Below are 20623 nucleotides of genomic sequence, written 5' to 3'. Positions count from 1 at the left end.
TCACTGACTGACTCACTCTCACTGACTGACTCTCTCTCTCTCTCACTGACTGACTCACTCACACTCACTGACTGACTCACTCACTCTCACTGACTGACTCACTCACTCTCACTGACTCACTCACTCTCACTGACTCACTCACTCTCAATGATTTACTCACTCTCACTGACTCACTCACTCACTCTCACTGACTCACTCACTCTCACTGACTCACTCACTCTCACTGACTCACTCACTCTAACTGACTCACTGACTCTCACTGACTCACTGACTCTCACTCACTGACTGACTCACTCTCACTGACTGACTCACTCTCACTGACTGGCTCACTCTCACTGACTGAGTCACTGCATGACTCACTGGCTGACTCACTGGCTGACTCACTCACTCTCACTGACTGACTCACTCACTCTCACTGACTGACTCACTTACTCTCACTGACTGACTCACTCACTCTCACTGACTGAGACTCACTCTCACTGACTGACACTCACTCTCACTGACTGACACTCACTCTCACTGACTGACACTCACTCTCACTGACTGACACTCACTCTCACTGACTGACTCAGTCTCCCTGACTGACTCACTCACTCTCACTGACTCACTCACTCTCACTGACTGACTCACTCACCCTCACTGACTGACTCACTCTCACTGACTCACTCTCTCTCTCACTGACTCACTCACTCTCACTGACTGACTCACTCTCACTGACTGACTCACTCTCACTGATTGACTCACTCTCACTGACTGACTCACTCACTCTCACTGACTGACTCACTCACTCTCACTGACTGACTCACTCTCACTGACTGACTCTCTCTCTCTCACTGACTGACTCACTCACACTCACTGACTGACTCACTCACTCTCACTGACTGACTCACTCACTCTCACTGACTCACTCACTCTCACTGACTCATTCACTCTCAATGATTTACTCACTCTCACTGACTCACTCACTCACTCTCACTGACTCACTCACTCACTCTCACTGACTCACTCACTCTCACTGACTGAGACTCACTCTCACTGACTGACACTCACTCTCACTGACTGACACTCACTCTCACTGACTGACACTCACTCTCACTGACTGACTCAAGCACTCTCACTGACTGACTCAGTCTCTCTGACTGACTGACTCACTCTCACTGACTCACTCACTCTCACTGACTGACTCACTCACTCTCACTGACTGACTCGCTCACTATCACTGACTGACTCACTCTCACTGACTCACTCTCTCTCTCACTGATTCACTCACTCTCACTGGCTGACTCACTCTCTCTGACTGACTCACTCTCACTGACTGACTCACTCACTCTCACTGACTGACTCACTCTCACTGACTGACTCTCTCTCTCTCTCACTGACTGACTGACTCACTCACTCTCACTGACTGACTCACTCACTCTCACTGACTGACTCACTCACTCTCACTGGCTGAGACTCACTCTCACTGACTGACACTAACTCTCACTGACTGACACTCACTCTCACTGACTGACACTCACTCTCACTGACTGACTCACACACTCTCACTGACTGACTCAGTCTCCCTGACTGACTCACTCACTCTCACTGACTCACTCACTCACTCTCACTGACTCACTCACTCTCACTGACTCACTCACTCTCACTGACTCACTCACTCTAACTGACTCACTGACTCTCACTGACTCACTGACTCTCACTCACTGACTGACTCACTCTCACTGACTGACTCACTCTCACTGACTGGCTCACTCTCACTGACTGAGTCACTGCATGACTCACTGGCTGACTCACTGGCTGACTCACTCACTCTCACTGACTGACTCACTCACTCTCACTGACTGACTCACTTACTCTCACTGACTGACTCACTCACTCTCACTGACTGAGACTCACTCTCACTGACTGACACTCACTCTCACTGACTGACACTCACTCTCACTGACTGACACTCACTCTCACTGACTGACTCACGCACTCTCACTGACTGACTCAGTCTCCCTGACTGACTCACTCACTCTCACTGACTCACTCACTCTCACTGACTGACTCACTCACTCTCACTGACTGACTCGCTCACCCTCACTGACTGACTCACTCTCACTGACTCACTCTCTCTCTCACTGACTCACTCACTCTCACTGACTGACTCACTCTCACTGACTGACTCACTCTCACTGATTGACTCACTCTCACTGACTGACTCACTCACTCTCACTGACTGACTCACTCACTCTCACTGACTGACTCACTCTCACTGACTGACTCTCTCTCTCTCACTGACTGACTCACTCACACTCACTGACTGACTCACTCACTCTCACTGACTGACTCACTCACTCTCACTGACTCACTCACTCTCACTGACTCATTCACTCTCAATGATTTACTCACTCTCACTGACTCACTCACTCACTCTCACTGACTCACTCACTCACTCTCACTGACTCACTCACTCTCACTGACTGAGACTCACTCTCACTGACTGACACTCACTCTCACTGACTGACACTCACTCTCACTGACTGACACTCACTCTCACTGACTGACTCACGCACTCTCACTGACTGACTCAGTCTCTCTGACTGACTCACTCACTCTCACTGACTCACTCACTCTCACTGACTGACTCACTCACTCTCACTGACTGACTCGCTCACTCTCACTGACTGACTCACTCTCACTGACTCACTCTCTCTCTCACTGATTCACTCACTCTCACTGGCTGACTCACTCTCTCTGACTGACTCACTCTCACTGACTGACTCACTCACTCTCACTGACTGACTCACTCTCACTGATTGACTCTCTCTCTCTCTCACTGACTGACTCACTCACTCTCACTGACTGACTCACTCACTCTCACTGACTGACTCACTCACTCTCACTGACTGAGACTCACTCTCACTGACTGACACTAACTCTCACTGACTGACACTCACTCTCACTGACTGACACTCACTCTCACTGACTGACTCACACACTCTCACTGACTGACTCAGTCTCCCTGACTGACTCACTCACTCTCACTGACTCACTCACTCTCACTGACTGACTCACTCACTCTCACTGACTGACTCGCTCACTCTCACTGACTGACTCACTCTCACTGACTCACTCTCTCTCACTGACTCACTCACTCTCACTGACTGACTCACTCTCACTGACTGACTCACTCTCACTGATTGACTCACTCTCACTGACTGACTCACTCACTCTCACTGACTGACTCACTCACTCTCACTGACTGACTCACTCTCACTGACTGACTCTCTCTCTCTCTCACTGACTGACTCACTCACACTCACTGACTGACTCACTCACTCTCACTGACTGACTCACTCACTCTCACTGACTCACTCACTCTCACTGACTCACTCACTCTCAATGATTTACTCACTCTCACTGACTCAGTCACTCACTCTCACTGACTCACTCACTCTCACTGACTCACTCACTCTCACTGACTCACTCACTCTAACTGACTCACTGACTCTCACTGACTCACTCACTCTCACTGACTCACTCACTCTCACTGACTCACTCACTCTAACTGACTCACTGACTCTCACTGACTCACTGACTCTCACTCACTGACTGACTCACTCTCACTGACTGACTCACTCTCACTGACTGACTCACTCTCACTGACTGGCTCACTCTCACTGACTGAGTCACTGCATGACTCACTGGCTGACTCACTGGCTGACTCACTCACTCTCACTGACTGACTCACTCACTCTCACTGACTGACTCACTCACTCTCACTGACTGACTCACTCACTCTCACTGACTGAGACTCACTCTCACTGACTGACACTCACTCTCACTGACTGACACTCACTCTCACTGATTGACACTCACTCTCACTGACTGACTCACGCACTCTCACTGACTGACTCAGTCTCCCTGACTGACTCACTCACTCTCACTGACTCACTCACTCTCACTGACTGACTCACTCACTCTCACTAACTGACTCGCTCACTCTCACTGACTGACTCACTCTCACTGACTCACTCTCTCTCTCACTGACTCACTCACTCTCACTGACTGACTCACTCTCACTGACTGACTCACTCTCACTGATTGACTCACTCTCACTGACTGACTCACTCACTCTCACTGACTGACTCACTCACTCTCACTGACTGACTCACTCTCACTGACTGACTCTCTCTCACTGACTGACTCACTCACACTCACTGACTGACTCACTCACTCTCACTGACTGACTCACTCACTCTCACTGACTCACTCACTCTCACTGACTCACTCACTCTCAATGATTTACTCACTCTCACTGACTCCCTCACTCACTCTCACTGACTCACTCACTCACTCTCACTGACTCACTCACTCTCACTGACTCACTCACTCTAACTGACTCACTGACTCTCACTGACTCAGTGACTCTCACTCACTGACTGACTCACTCTCACTGACTGAGTCACTGACTGACCCACTGGCTGACTCACTGGCTGACTCACTCACTCTCACTGACTGACTCACTCACTCTCACTGACTGACTCACTCACTCTCACTGACTGACTCACTCACTCTCACTGACTGAGACTCACTCTCACTGACTGACACTAACTCTCACTGACTGACACTCACTCTCACTGACTGACACTCACTCTCACTGACTGACTCACGTACTTTCACTGACTGACTCAGTCTCCCTGACTGACTCACTCACTCTCACTGACTCACTCACTCTCACTGACTGACTCACTCACTCTCACTGACTGACTCGCTCACTCTCACTGACTGACTCACTCTCACTGACTCACTCTCTCTCTCACTGACTCACTCACTCTCACTGACTGACTCACTCTCACTGACTGACTCACTCTCACTGATTGACTCACTCTCACTGACTGACTCACTCACTCTCACTGACTGACTCACTCACTCTCACTGACTGACTCACTCTCACTGACTGACTCTCTCTCTCACTGACTGACTCACTCACACTCACTGACTGACTCACTCACTCTCACTGACTCACTCACTCACTCTCACTGACTCACTCACTCTCACTGACTCACTCACTCTCAATGATTTACTCACTCTCACTGAGTCACTCACTCACTCTCACTGACTCACTCACTCACTCTCACTGACTCACTCACTCTCACTGACTCACTCACTCTAACTGACTCACTGACTCTCACTGACTCAGTGACTCTCACTCACTGACTGACTCACTCTCACTGACTGACTCACTCTCACTGACTGGCTCACTCTCACTGACTGAGTCACTGACTGACCCACTGGCTGACTCACTGGCTGACTCACTCACTCTCACTGACTGACTCACTCACTCTCACTGACTGACTCACTCACTCTCACTGACTGACTCACTCACTCTCACTGACTGAGACTCACTCTCACTGACTGACACTAACTCTCACTGACTGACACTCACTCTCACTGACTGACACTCACTCTCACTGACTGACTCACCTACTTTCACTGACTGACTCAGTCTCCCTGACTGACTCACTCACTCTCACTGACTCACTCACTCTCACTGACTGACTCACTCACTCTCACTGACTGACTCGCTCACTCTCACTGACTGACTCACTCTCACTGACTCACTCTCTCTCTCACTGACTCACTCACTCTCACTGACTCACTCACTCTCACTGACTGACTCACTCTCACTGATTGACTCATTCTAACTGACTGACTCACTCACTCTCACTCACTGACTCACTCACTCTCACTGACTGACTCACTCTCACTGACTGACTCTCTCTCTCTCTTACTGACTGACTCACTCACACTCACTGACTGACTCACTCACTCTCACTGACTGACTCACTCACTCTCACTGACTGACTCACTCTCACTGACTGACTCACTCTCACTGATTGACTCACTCTCACTGACTGACTCACTCACTCTCACTGACTGACTCACTCACTCTCACTGACTGACTCACTCTCACTGACTGACTCTCTCTCTCTCTCTCTCACTGACTGACTCACTCACACTCACTGACTGACTCACTCACTCTCACTGACTGACTCACTCACTCTCACTGACTCACTCACTCTCACTGACTCACTCACTCTCAATGATTTACTCACTCTCACTGACTCACTCACTCACACTCACTGACTCACTCACTCTCACTGACTCACTCACTCTCACTGACTCACTCACTCTAACTGACTCACTGACTCTCACTGACTCACTGACTCTCACTCACTGACTGACTCACTCTCACTGACTGACTCACTCTCACTGACTGGCTCACTCTCACTGACTGAGTCACTGCATGACTCACTGGCTGACTCACTGGCTGACTCACTCACTCTCACTGACTGACTCACTCACTCTCACTGACTCACTCACTTACTCTCACTGACTGACTCCCTCACTCTCACTCTCACTGACTCACTCTCACTGACTCACTTTAATTGACTCACTCTCACTGACTCACTCACGCTCACTGACTCACTCACTCACTGACTCACTCTCACTGACTCACTCTCACTGACTGACTGACTCACTCTCACTGACTGACTGACTCACTCTCACTGATTCACTCACTCTCAATGACTCACTCACTCTCACTGACTGACTCACTCACTCTCACTGACTCACTCACTCACTCTCACTGACTCACTCACTCTCACTGACTCACTGACTGTCACTGACTCACTGACTGACTCACTCTCACTGACTGACTCACTCTCACTGACTCACTCTCACTGACTGACTCACTCACTCTCACTGACTCACTCACTCTCACTGACTGACTCACTCACTCTCACTCTCACTGACTCACTCTCACTGACTCACTTTACTTGACTCACTCTCACTGACTGACACTAACTCTCACTGACTGACACTCACTCTCACTGACTGACACTCACTCTCACTGACTGACTCACACACTCTCACTGACTGACTCAGTCTCCCTGACTGACTCACTCACTCTCACTGACTCACTCACTCTCACTGACTGACTCACTCACTCTCACTGACTGACTCGCTCACTCTCACTGACTGACTCACTCTCACTGACTCACTCTCTCTCACTGACTCACTCACTCTCACTGACTGACTCACTCTCACTGACTGACTCACTCTCACTGATTGACTCACTCTCACTGACTGACTCACTCACTCTCACTGACTGACTCACTCACTCTCACTGACTGACTCACTCTCACTGACTGACTCTCTCTCTCTCTCACTGACTGACTCACTCACACTCACTGACTGACTTACTCACTCTCACTGACTGACTCACTCACTCTCACTGACTCACTCACTCTCACTGACTCACTCACTCTCAATGATTTACTCACTCTCACTGACTCACTCACTCACTCTCACTGACTCACTCACTCTCACTGACTCACTCACTCTCACTGACTCACTCACTCTAACTGACTCACTGACTCTCACTGACTCACTGACTCTCACTCACTGACTGACTCACTCTCACTGACTGACTCACTCTCACTGACTGGCTCACTCTCACTGACTGAGTCACTGCATGACTCACTGGCTGACTCACTGGCTGACTCACTCACTCTCACTGACGGACTCACTCACTCTCACTGACTGACTCACTCACTCTCACTGACTGACTCACTCACTCTCACTGACTGAGACTCACTCTCACTGACTGACACTCACTCTCACTGACTGACACTCACTCTCACTGACTGACACTCACTCTCACTGACTGACTCACGCACTCTCACTGACTGACTCAGTCTCCCTGACTGACTCACTCACTCTCACTGACTCACTCACTCTCACTGACTGACTCACTCACTCTCACTGACTGACTCGCTCACTCTCACTGACTGACTCACTCTCACTGACTCACTCTCTCTCTCACTGACTCACTCACTCTCACTGACTGACTCACTCTCACTGACTGACTCACTCTAACTGATTGACTCATTCTAACTGACTGACTCACTCACTCTCACTCACTGACTCACTCACTCTCACTGACTGACTCTCTCTCTCTCTTACTGACTGACTCACTCACACTCACTGTCTGACTCACTCACTCTCACTGACTGACTCACTCACTCTCACTGACTGACTCACTCTCACTGACTGACTCACTCTCACTGATTGACTCACTCTCACTGACTGACTCACTCACTCTCACTGACTGACTCACTCACTCTCACTGACTGACTCACTCTCACTGACTGACTCTCTCTCTCTCTCACTGACTGACTCACTCACACTCACTGACTGACTCACTCACTCTCACTGACTGACTCACTCACTCTCACTGACTCACTCACTCTCACTGACTCACTCACTCTCAATGATTTACTCACTCTCACTGACTCACTCACTCACACTCACTGACTCACTCACTCTCACTGACTCACTCACTCTCACTGACTCACTCACTCTAACTGACTCACTGACTCTCACTGACTCACTGACTCTCACTCACTGACTCACTCACTCTCACTGACTCACTCACTCTCACTGACTCACTCACTCTAACTGACTCACTGACTCTCACTGACTCACTGACTCTCACTCACTGACTGACTCACTCTCACTGACTGACTCACTCTCACTGACTGACTCACTCACACTCACTGACTGACTCACTCACTCTCACTGACTGACTCACTCACTCTCACTGACTCACTCACTCTCACTGACTCACTCACTCTCAATGATTTACTCACTCTCACTGACTCACTCACTCACTCTCACTGACTCACTCACTCTCACTGACTCACTCACTCTCACTGACTCACTCACTCTAACTGACTCACTGACTCTCACTGACTCACTCACTCTCACTGACTCACTCACTCTCACTGACTCACTCACTCTAACTGACTCACTGACTCTCACTGACTCACTGACTCTCACTCACTGACTGACTCACTCTCACTGACTGACTCACTCTCACTGACTGACTCACTCTCACTGACTGGCTCACTCTCACTGACTGAGTCACTGCATGACTCACTGGCTGACTCACTGGCTGACTCACTCACTCTCACTGACTGACTCACTCACTCTCACTGACTGACTCACTCACTCTCACTGACTGACTCACTCACTCTCACTGACTGAGACTCACTCTCACTGACTGACACTCACTCTCACTGACTGACACTCACTCTCACTGACTGACACTCACTCTCACTGACTGACTCACGCACTCTCACTGACTGACTCAGTCTCCCTGACTGACTCACTCACTCTCACTGACTCACTCACTCTCACTGACTGACTCACTCACTCTCACTAACTGACTCGCTCACTCTCACTGACTGACTCACTCTCACTGACTCACTCTCTCTCTCACTGACTCACTCACTCTCACTGACTGACTCACTCTCACTGACTGACTCACTCTCACTGATTGACTCACTCTCACTGACTGACTCACTCACTCTCACTGACTGACTCACTCACTCTCACTGACTGACTCACTCTCACTGACTGACTCTCTCTCACTGACTGACTCACTCACACTCACTGACTGACTCACTCACTCTCACTGACTGACTCACTCACTCTCACTGACTCACTCACTCTCACTGACTCACTCACTCTCAATGATTTACTCACTCTCACTGACTCACTCACTCACTCTCACTGACTCACTCACTCACTCTCACTGACTCACTCACTCTCACTGACTCACTCACTCTAACTGACTCACTGACTCTCACTGACTCAGTGACTCTCACTCACTGACTGACTCACTCTCACTGACTGACTCACTCTCACTGACTGGCTCACTCTCACTGACTGAGTCACTGACTGACCCACTGGCTGACTCACTGGCTGACTCACTCACTCTCACTGACTGACTCACTCACTCTCACTGACTGACTCACTCACTCTCACTGACTGACTCACTCACTCTCACTGACTGAGACTCACTCTCACTGACTGACACTAACTCTCACTGACTGACACTCACTCTCACTGACTGACACTCACTCTCACTGACTGACTCACGTACTTTCACTGACTGACTCAGTCTCCCTGACTGACTCACTCACTCTCACTGACTCACTCACTCTCACTGACTGACTCACTCACTCTCACTGACTGACTCGCTCACTCTCACTGACTGACTCACTCTCACTGACTCACTCTCTCTCTCACTGACTCACTCACTCTCACTGACTCACTCACTCTCACTGACTGACTCACTCTAACTGATTGACTCATTCTAACTGACTGACTCACTCACTCTCACTCACTGACTCACTCACTCACTCTCACTGACTGACTCACTCTCACTGACTGACTCTCTCTCTCTCTTACTGACTGACTCACTCACACTCACTGACTGACTCACTCACTCTCACTGACTGACTCACTCACTCTCACTGACTGACTCACTCTCACTGACTGACTCACTCTCACTGATTGACTCACTCTCACTGACTGACTCACTCACTCTCACTGACTGACTCACTCACTCTCACTGACTGACTCACTCTCACTGACTGACTCTCTCTCTCTCTCACTGACTGACTCACTCACACTCACTGACTGACTCACTCACTCTCACTGACTGACTCACTCACTCTCACTGACTCACTCACTCTCAATGACTCACTCACTCTCAATGATTTACTCACTCTCACTGACTCACTCACTTACACTCACTGACTCACTCACTCTCACTGACTCACTCACTCTCACTGACTCACTCACTCTAACTGACTCACTGACTCTCACTGACTCACTGACTCTCACTCACTGACTGACTCACTCTCACTGACTGACTCACTCTCACTGACTGGCTCACTCTCACTGACTGAGTCACTGCATGACTCACTGGCTGACTCACTGGCTGACTCACTCACTCTCACTGACTGACTCACTCACTCTCACTGACTCACTCACTTACTCTCACTGACTGACTCCCTCACTCTCACTCTCACTGACTCACTCTCACTGACTCACTTTAATTGACTCACTCTCACTGACTCACTCACGCTCACTGACTCACTCACTCACTGACTCACTCTCACTGACTCACTCTCACTGACTGACTGACTCACTCTCACTGACTGACTGACTCACTCTCACTGACTCACTCACTCTCAATGACTCACTCACTCTCACTGACTGACTCACTCACTCTCACTGACTCACTCACTCACTCTCACTGACTCACTCACTCTCACTGACTCACTGACTCACTGACTGTCACTGACTCACTGACTGACTCACTCTCACTGACTGACTCACTCTCACTGACTCACTCTCACTGACTGACTGACTCACTCTCACTGACTCACTCACTCTCACTGACTGACTCACTCACTCACTCTCACTCTCACTGACTCACTCTCACTGACTCACTTTACTTGACTCACTCTCACTGACTGACACTAACTCTCACTGACTGACACTCACTCTCACTGACTGACACTCACTCTCACTGACTGACTCACACACTCTCACTGACTGACTCAGTCTCCCTGACTGACTCACTCACTCTCACTGACTCACTCACTCTCACTGACTGACTCACTCACTCTCACTGACTGACTCGCTCACTCTCACTGACTGACTCACTCTCACTGACTCACTCTCTCTCACTGACTCACTCACTCTCACTGACTGACTCACTCTCACTGACTGACTCACTCTCATTGATTGACTCACTCTCACTGACTGACTGACTCACTCTCACTGACTGACTCACTCACTCTCACTGACTGACTCACTCTCACTGACTGACTCTCTCTCTCTCTCACTGACTGACTCACTCACACTCACTGACTGACTCACTCACTCTCACTGACTGACTCACTCACTCTCACTGACTCACTCACTCTCACTGACTCACTCACTCTCAATGATTTACTCACTCTCACTGACTCACTCACTCACTCTCACTGACTCACTCACTCTCACTGACTCACTCACTCTCACTGACTCACTCACTCTAACTGACTCACTGACTCTCACTGACTCACTGACTCTCACTCACTGACTGACTCACTCTCACTGACTGACTCACTCTCACTGACTGGCTCACTCTCACTGACTGAGTCACTGCATGACTCACTGGCTGACTCACTGGCTGACTCACTCACTCTCACTGACTGACTCACTCACTCTCACTGACTGACTCACTCACTCTCACTGACTGACTCACTCACTCTCACTGACTGAGACTCACTCTCACTGACTGACACTCACTCTCACTGACTGACACTCACTCTCACTGACTGACACTCACTCTCACTGACTGACTCACGCACTCTCACTGACTGACTCAGTCTCCCTGACTGACTCACTCACTCTCACTGACTCACTCACTCTCACTGACTGACTCACTCACTCTCACTGACTGACTCGCTCACTCTCACTGACTGACTCACTCTCACTGACTCACTCTCTCTCTCACTGACTCACTCACTCTCACTGACTGACTCACTCTCACTGACTGACTCACTCTCACTGATTGACTCACTCTCACTGACTGACTCACTCACTCTCACTGACTGACTCACTCACTCTCACTGACTGACTCACTCTCACTGACTGACTCTCTCTCTCACTGACTGACTCACTCACACTCACTGACTGACTCACTCACTCTCACTGACTGACTCACTCACTCTCACTGACTGACTCACTCACTCTCACTGACTGACTCACTCTCACTGACTGACTCTCTCTCTCTCTCACTGACTGACTCACTCACACTCACTGACTGACTTACTCACTCTCACTGACTGACTCACTCACTCTCACTGACTCACTCACTCTCACTGACTCACTCACTCTCAATGATTTACTCACTCTCACTGACTCACTCACTCACTCTCACTGACTCACTCACTCTCACTGACTCACTCACTCTCACTGACTCACTCACTCTAACTGACTCACTGACTCTCACTGACTCACTGACTCTCACTCACTGACTGACTCACTCTCACTGACTGACTCACTCTCACTGACTGGCTCACTCTCACTGACTGAGTCACTGCATGACTCACTGGCTGACTCACTGGCTGACTCACTCACTCTCACTGACGGACTCACTCACTCTCACTGACTGACTCACTCACTCTCACTGACTGACTCACTCACTCTCACTGACTGAGACTCACTCTCACTGACTGACACTCACTCTCACTGACTGACACTCACTCTCACTGACTGACACTCACTCTCACTGACTGACTCACGCACTCTCACTGACTGACTCAGTCTCCCTGACTGACTCACTCACTCTCACTGACTCACTCACTCTCACTGACTGACTCACTCACTCTCACTGACTGACTCGCTCACTCTCACTGACTGACTCACTCTCACTGACTCACTCTCTCTCTCACTGACTCACTCACTCTCACTGACTGACTCACTCTCACTGACTGACTCACTCTAACTGATTGACTCATTCTAACTGACTGACTCACTCACTCTCACTCACTGACTCACTCACTCTCACTGACTGACTCACTCTCACTGACTGACTCTCTCTCTCTCTTACTGACTGACTCACTCACACTCACTGTCTGACTCACTCACTCTCACTGACTGACTCACTCACTCTCACTGACTGACTCACTCTCACTGACTGACTCACTCTCACTGATTGACTCACTCTCACTGACTGACTCACTCACTCTCACTGACTGACTCACTCACTCTCACTGACTGACTCACTCTCACTGACTGACTCTCTCTCTCTCTCACTGACTGACTCACTCACACTCACTGACTGACTCACTCACTCTCACTGACTGACTCACTCACTCTCACTGACTCACTCACTCTCACTGACTCACTCACTCTCAATGATTTACTCACTCTCACTGACTCACTCACTCACACTCACTGACTCACTCACTCTCACTGACTCACTCACTCTCACTGACTCACTCACTCTAACTGACTCACTGACTCTCACTGACTCACTGACTCTCACTCACTGACTCACTCACTCTCACTGACTCACTCACTCTCACTGACTCACTCACTCTAACTGACTCACTGACTCTCACTGACTCACTGACTCTCACTCACTGACTGACTCACTCTCACTGACTGACTCACTCTCACTGACTGACTCACTCACACTCACTGACTGACTCACTGACTCTCACTGACTGACTCACTCACTCTCACTGACTCACTCACTCTCACTGACTCACTCACTCTCAATGATTTACTCACTCTCACTGACTCACTCACTCACTCTCACTGACTCACTCACTCTCACTGACTCACTCACTCTCACTGACTCACTCACTCTAACTGACTCACTGACTCTCACTGACTCACTCACTCTCACTGACTCACTCACTCTCACTGACTCACTCACTCTAACTGACTCACTGACTCTCACTGACTCACTGACTCTCACTCACTGACTGACTCACTCTCACTGACTGACTCACTCTCACTGACTGACTCACTCTCACTGACTGGCTCACTCTCACTGACTGAGTCACTGCATGACTCACTGGCTGACTCACTGGCTGACTCACTCACTCTCACTGACTGACTCACTCACTCTCACTGACTGACTCACTCACTCTCACTGACTGACTCACTCACTCTCACTGACTGAGACTCACTCTCACTGACTGACACTCACTCTCACTGACTGACACTCACTCTCACTGACTGACACTCACTCTCACTGACTGACTCACGCACTCTCACTGACTGACTCAGTCTCCCTAACTGACTCACTCACTCTCACTGACTCACTCACTCTCACTGACTGACTCACTCACTCTCACTAACTGACTCGCTCACTCTCACTGACTGAATCACTCTCACTGACTCACTCTCTCTCTCACTGACTCACTCACTCTCACTGACTGACTCACTCTCACTGACTGACTCACTCTCACTGATTGACTCACTCTCACTGACTGACTCACTCACTCTCACTGACTGACTCACTCACTCTCACTGACTGACTCACTCTCACTGACTGACTCTCTCTCACTGACTGACTCACTCACACTCACTGACTGACTCACTCACTCTCACTGACTGACTCACTCACTCTCACTGACTCACTCACTCTCACTGACTCACTCACTCTCAATGATTTACTCACTCTCACTGACTCACTCACTCACTCTCACTGACTCACTCACTCACTCTCACTGACTCACTCACTCTCACTGACTCACTCACTCTAACTGACTCACTGACTCTCACTGACTCAGTGACTCTCACTCACTGACTGACTCACTCTCACTGACTGACTCACTCTCACTGACTGGCTCACTCTCACTGACTGAGTCACTGACTGACCCACTGGCTGACTCACTGGCTGACTCACTCACTCTCACTGACTGACTCACTCACTCTCACTGACTGACTCACTCACTCTCACTGACTGACTCACTCACTCTCACTGACTGAGACTCACTCTCACTGACTGACACTAACTCTCACTGACTGACACTCACTCTCACTGACTGACACTCACTCTCACTGACTGACTCACGTACTTTCACTGACTGACTCAGTCTCCCTGACTGACTCACTCACTCTCACTGACTCACTCACTCTCACTGACTGACTCACTCACTCTCACTGACTGACTCGCTCACTCTCACTGACTGACTCACTCTCACTGACTCACTCTCTCTCTCACTGACTCACTCACTCTCACTGACTCACTCACTCTCACTGACTGACTCACTCTAACTGATTGACTCATTCTAACTGACTGACTCACTCACTCTCACTCACTGACTCACTCACTCTCACTGACTGACTCACTCTCACTGACTGACTCTCTCTCTCTTACTGACTGACTCACTCACACTCACTGACTGACTCACTCACTCTCACTGACTGACTCACTCACTCTCACTGACTGACTCACTCTCACTGACTGACTCACTCTCACTGATTGACTCACTCTCACTGACTGACTCACTCACTCTCACTGACTGACTCACTCACTCTCACTGACTGACTCACTCTCACTGACTGACTCTCTCTCTCTCTCACTGACTGACTCACTCACACTCACTGACTGACTCACTCACTCTCACTGACTGACTCACTCACTCTCACTGACTCACTCACTCTCACTGACTCACTCACTCTCAATGATTTACTCACTCTCACTGACTCACTCACTCACACTCACTGACTCACTCACTCTCACTGACTCACTCACTCTCACTGACTCACTCACTCTAACTGACTCACTGACTCTCACTGACTCACTGACTCTCACTCACTGACTGACTCACTCTCACTGACTGACTCACTCTCACTGACTGGCTCACTCTCACTGACTGAGTCACTGCATGACTCACTGGCTGACTCACTGGCTGACTCACTCACTCTCACTGACTGACTCACTCACTCTCACTGACTCACTCACTTACTCTCACTGACTGACTCCCTCACTCTCACTCTCACTGACTCACTCTCACTGACTCACTTTAATTGACTCACTCTCACTGACTCACTCACGCTCACTGACTCACTCACTCACTGACTCACTCTCACTGACTCACTCTCACTGACTGACTGACTCACTCTCACTGACTGACTGACTCACTCTCACTGACTCACTCACTCTCAATGACTCACTCACTCTCACTGACTGACTCACTCACTCTCACTGACTCACTCACTCACTCTCACTGACTCACTCACTCTCACTGACTCACTGACTCACTGACTGTCACTGACTCACTGACTGACTCACTCTCACTGACTGACTCACTCTCACTGACTCACTCTCACTGACTGACTGACTCACTCTCACTGACTCACTCACTCTCACTGACTGACTCACTCACTCACTCTCACTCTCACTGACTCACTCTCACTGACTCACTTTACTTGACTCACTCTCACTGACTGACACTAACTCTCACTGACTGACACTCACTCTCACTGACTGACACTCACTCTCACTGACTGACTCACACACTCTCACTGACTGACTCAGTCTCCCTGACTGACTCACTCACTCTCACTGACTCACTCACTCTCACTGACTGACTCACTCACTCTCACTGACTGACTCGCTCACTCTCACTGACTGACTCACTCTCACTGACTCACTCTCTCTCACTGACTCACTCACTCTCACTGACTGACTCACTCTCACTGACTGACTCACTCTCATTGATTGACTCACTCTCACTGACTGACTCACTCACTCTCACTGACTGACTCACTCACTCTCACTGACTGACTCACTCTCACTGACTGACTCTCTCTCTCTCTCACTGACTGACTCACTCACACTCACTGACTGACTCACTCACTCTCACTGACTGACTCACTCACTCTCACTGACTCACTCACTCTCACTGACTCACTCACTCTCAATGATTTACTCACTCTCACTGACTCACTCACTCACTCTCACTGACTCACTCACTCTCACTGACTCACTCACTCTCACTGACTCACTCACTCTAACTGACTCACTGACTCTCACTGACTCACTGACTCTCACTCACTGACTGACTCACTCTCACTGACTGACTCACTCTCACTGACTGGCTCACTCTCACTGACTGAGTCACTGCATGACTCACTGGCTGACTCACTGGCTGACTCACTCACTCTCACTGACTGACTCACTCACTCTCACTGACTGACTCACTCACTCTCACTGACTGACTCACTCACTCTCACTGACTGAGACTCACTCTCACTGACTGACACTCACTCTCACTGACTGACACTCACTCTCACTGACTGACACTCACTCTCACTGACTGACTCACGCACTCTCACTGACTGACTCAGTCTCCCTGACTGACTCACTCACTCTCACTGACTCACTCACTCTCACTGACTGACTCACTCACTCTCACTGACTGACTCGCTCACTCTCACTGACTGACTCACTCTCACTGACTCACTCTCTCTCTCACTGACTCACTCACTCTCACTGACTGACTCACTCTCACTGACTGACTCACTCTCACTGATTGACTCACTCTCACTGACTGACTCACTCACTCTCACTGACTGACTCACTCACTCTCACTGACTGACTCACTCTCACTGACTGACTCTCTCTCTCACTGACTGACTCACTCACACTCACTGACTGACTCACTCACTCTCACTGACTGACTCACTCACTCTCACTGACTCACTCACTCTCACTGACTCACTCACTCTCAATGATTTACTCACTCTCACTGAGTCACTCACTCACTCTCACTGACTCACTCACTCACTCTCACTGACTCACTCACTCTCACTGACTCACTCACTCTAACTGACTCACTGACTCTCACTGACTCAGTGACTCTCACTCACTGACTGACTCACTCTCACTGACTGACTCACTCTCACTGACTGGCTCACTCTCACTGACTGAGTCACTGACTGACCCATTGGCTGACTCACTGGCTGACTCACTCACTCTCACTGACTGACTCACTCACTCTCACTGACTGACTCACTCACTCTCACTGACTGAGACTCACTCTCACTGACTGACACTAACTCTCACTGACTGACACTCACTCTCACTGACTGACACTCACTCTCACTGACTGACTCACCTACTTTCACTGACTGACTCAGTCTCCCTGACTGACTCACTCACTCTCACTGACTCACTCACTCTCACTGACTGACTCACTCACTCTCACTGACTGACTCGCTCACTCTCACTGACTGACTCACTCTCACTGACTCACTCTCTCTCTCACTGACTCACTCACTCTCACTGACTCACTCACTCTCACTGACTGACTCACTCTCACTGATTGACTCATTCTAACTGACTGACTCACTCACTCTCACTCACTGACTCACTCACTCTCACTGACTGACTCACTCTCACTGACTGACTCTCTCTCTCTCTTACTGACTGACTCACTCACACTCACTGACTGACTCACTCACTCTCACTGACTGACTCACTCACTCTCACTGACTGACTCACTCTCACTGACTGACTCACTCTCACTGATTGACTCACTCTCACTGACTGACTCACTCACTCTCACTGACTGACTCACTCACTCTCACTGACTGACTCACTCTCACTGACTGACTCTCTCTCTCTCTCTCTCACTGACTGACTCACTCACACTCACTGACTGACTCACTCACTCTCACTGACTGACTCACTCACTCTCACTGACTCACTCACTCTCACTGACTCACTCACTCTCAATGATTTACTCACTCTCACTGACTCACTCACTCACACTCACTGACTCACTCACTCTCACTGACTCACTCACTCTCACTGACTCACTCACTCTAACTGACTCACTGACTCTCACTGACTCACTGACTCTCACTCACTGACTGACTCACTCTCACTGACTGACTCACTCTCACTGACTGGCTCACTCTCACTGACTGAGTCACTGCATGACTCACTGGCTGACTCACTGGCTGACTCACTCACTCTCACTGACTGACTCACTCACTCTCACTGACTCACTCACTTACTCTCACTGACTGACTCCCTCACTCTCACTCTCACTGACTCACTCTCACTGACTCACTTTAATTGACTCACTCTCACTGACTCACTCACGCTCACTGACTCACTCACTCACTGACTCACTCTCACTGACTCACTCTCACTGACTGACTGACTCACTCTCACTGACTGACTGACTCACTCTCACTGACTCACTCACTCTCAATGACTCACTCACTCTCACTGACTGACTCACTCACTCTCACTGACTCACTCACTCACTCTCACTGACTCACTCACTCTCACTGACTCACTCACTCTCACTGACTCACTGACTGACTCACTCTCACTGACTGACTCACTCTCACTGACTCACTCTCACTGACTGACTCACTCACTCTCACTGACTCACTCACTCTCACTGACTGACTCACTCACTCTCACTCTCACTGACTCACTCTCACTGACTCACTTTACTTGACTCACTCTCACTGACTGACACTAACTCTCACTGACTGACACTCACTCTCACTGACTGACACTCACTCTCACTGACTGACTCACACACTCTCACTGACTGACTCAGTCTCCCTGACTGACTCACTCACTCTCACTGACTCACTCACTCTCACTGACTGACTCACTCACTCTCACTGACTGACTCGCTCACTCTCACTGACTGACTCACTCTCACTGACTCACTCTCTCTCACTGACTCACTCACTCTCACTGACTGACTCACTCTCACTGACTGACTCACTCTCACTGATTGACTCACTCTCACTGACTGACTCACTCACTCTCACTGACTGACTCACTCACTCTCACTGACTGACTCACTCTCACTGACTGACTCTCTCTCTCTCTCACTGACTGACTGACTCACACTCACTGACTGACTCACTCACTCTCACTGACTGACTCACTCACTCTCACTGACTCACTCACTCTCACTGACTCACTCACTCTCAATGATTTACTCACTCTCACTGACTCACTCACTCACTCTCACTGACTCACTCACTCTCACTGACTCACTCACTCTCACTGACTCACTCACTCTAACTGACTCACTGACTCTCACTGACTCACTGACTCTCACTCACTGACTGACTCACTCTCACTGACTGACTCACTCTCACTGACTGGCTCACTCTCACTGACTGAGTCACTGCATGACTCACTGGCTGACTTACTGGCTGA

Source organism: Triturus cristatus, chromosome 1_1 (assembly GCF_964204655.1).
Source record: "Triturus cristatus chromosome 1_1, aTriCri1.1, whole genome shotgun sequence".
In the NCBI taxonomy this organism is placed as follows: domain Eukaryota; kingdom Metazoa; phylum Chordata; class Amphibia; order Caudata; family Salamandridae; genus Triturus; species Triturus cristatus.
Note: the sequence above shows the minus strand (reverse complement) of the source record.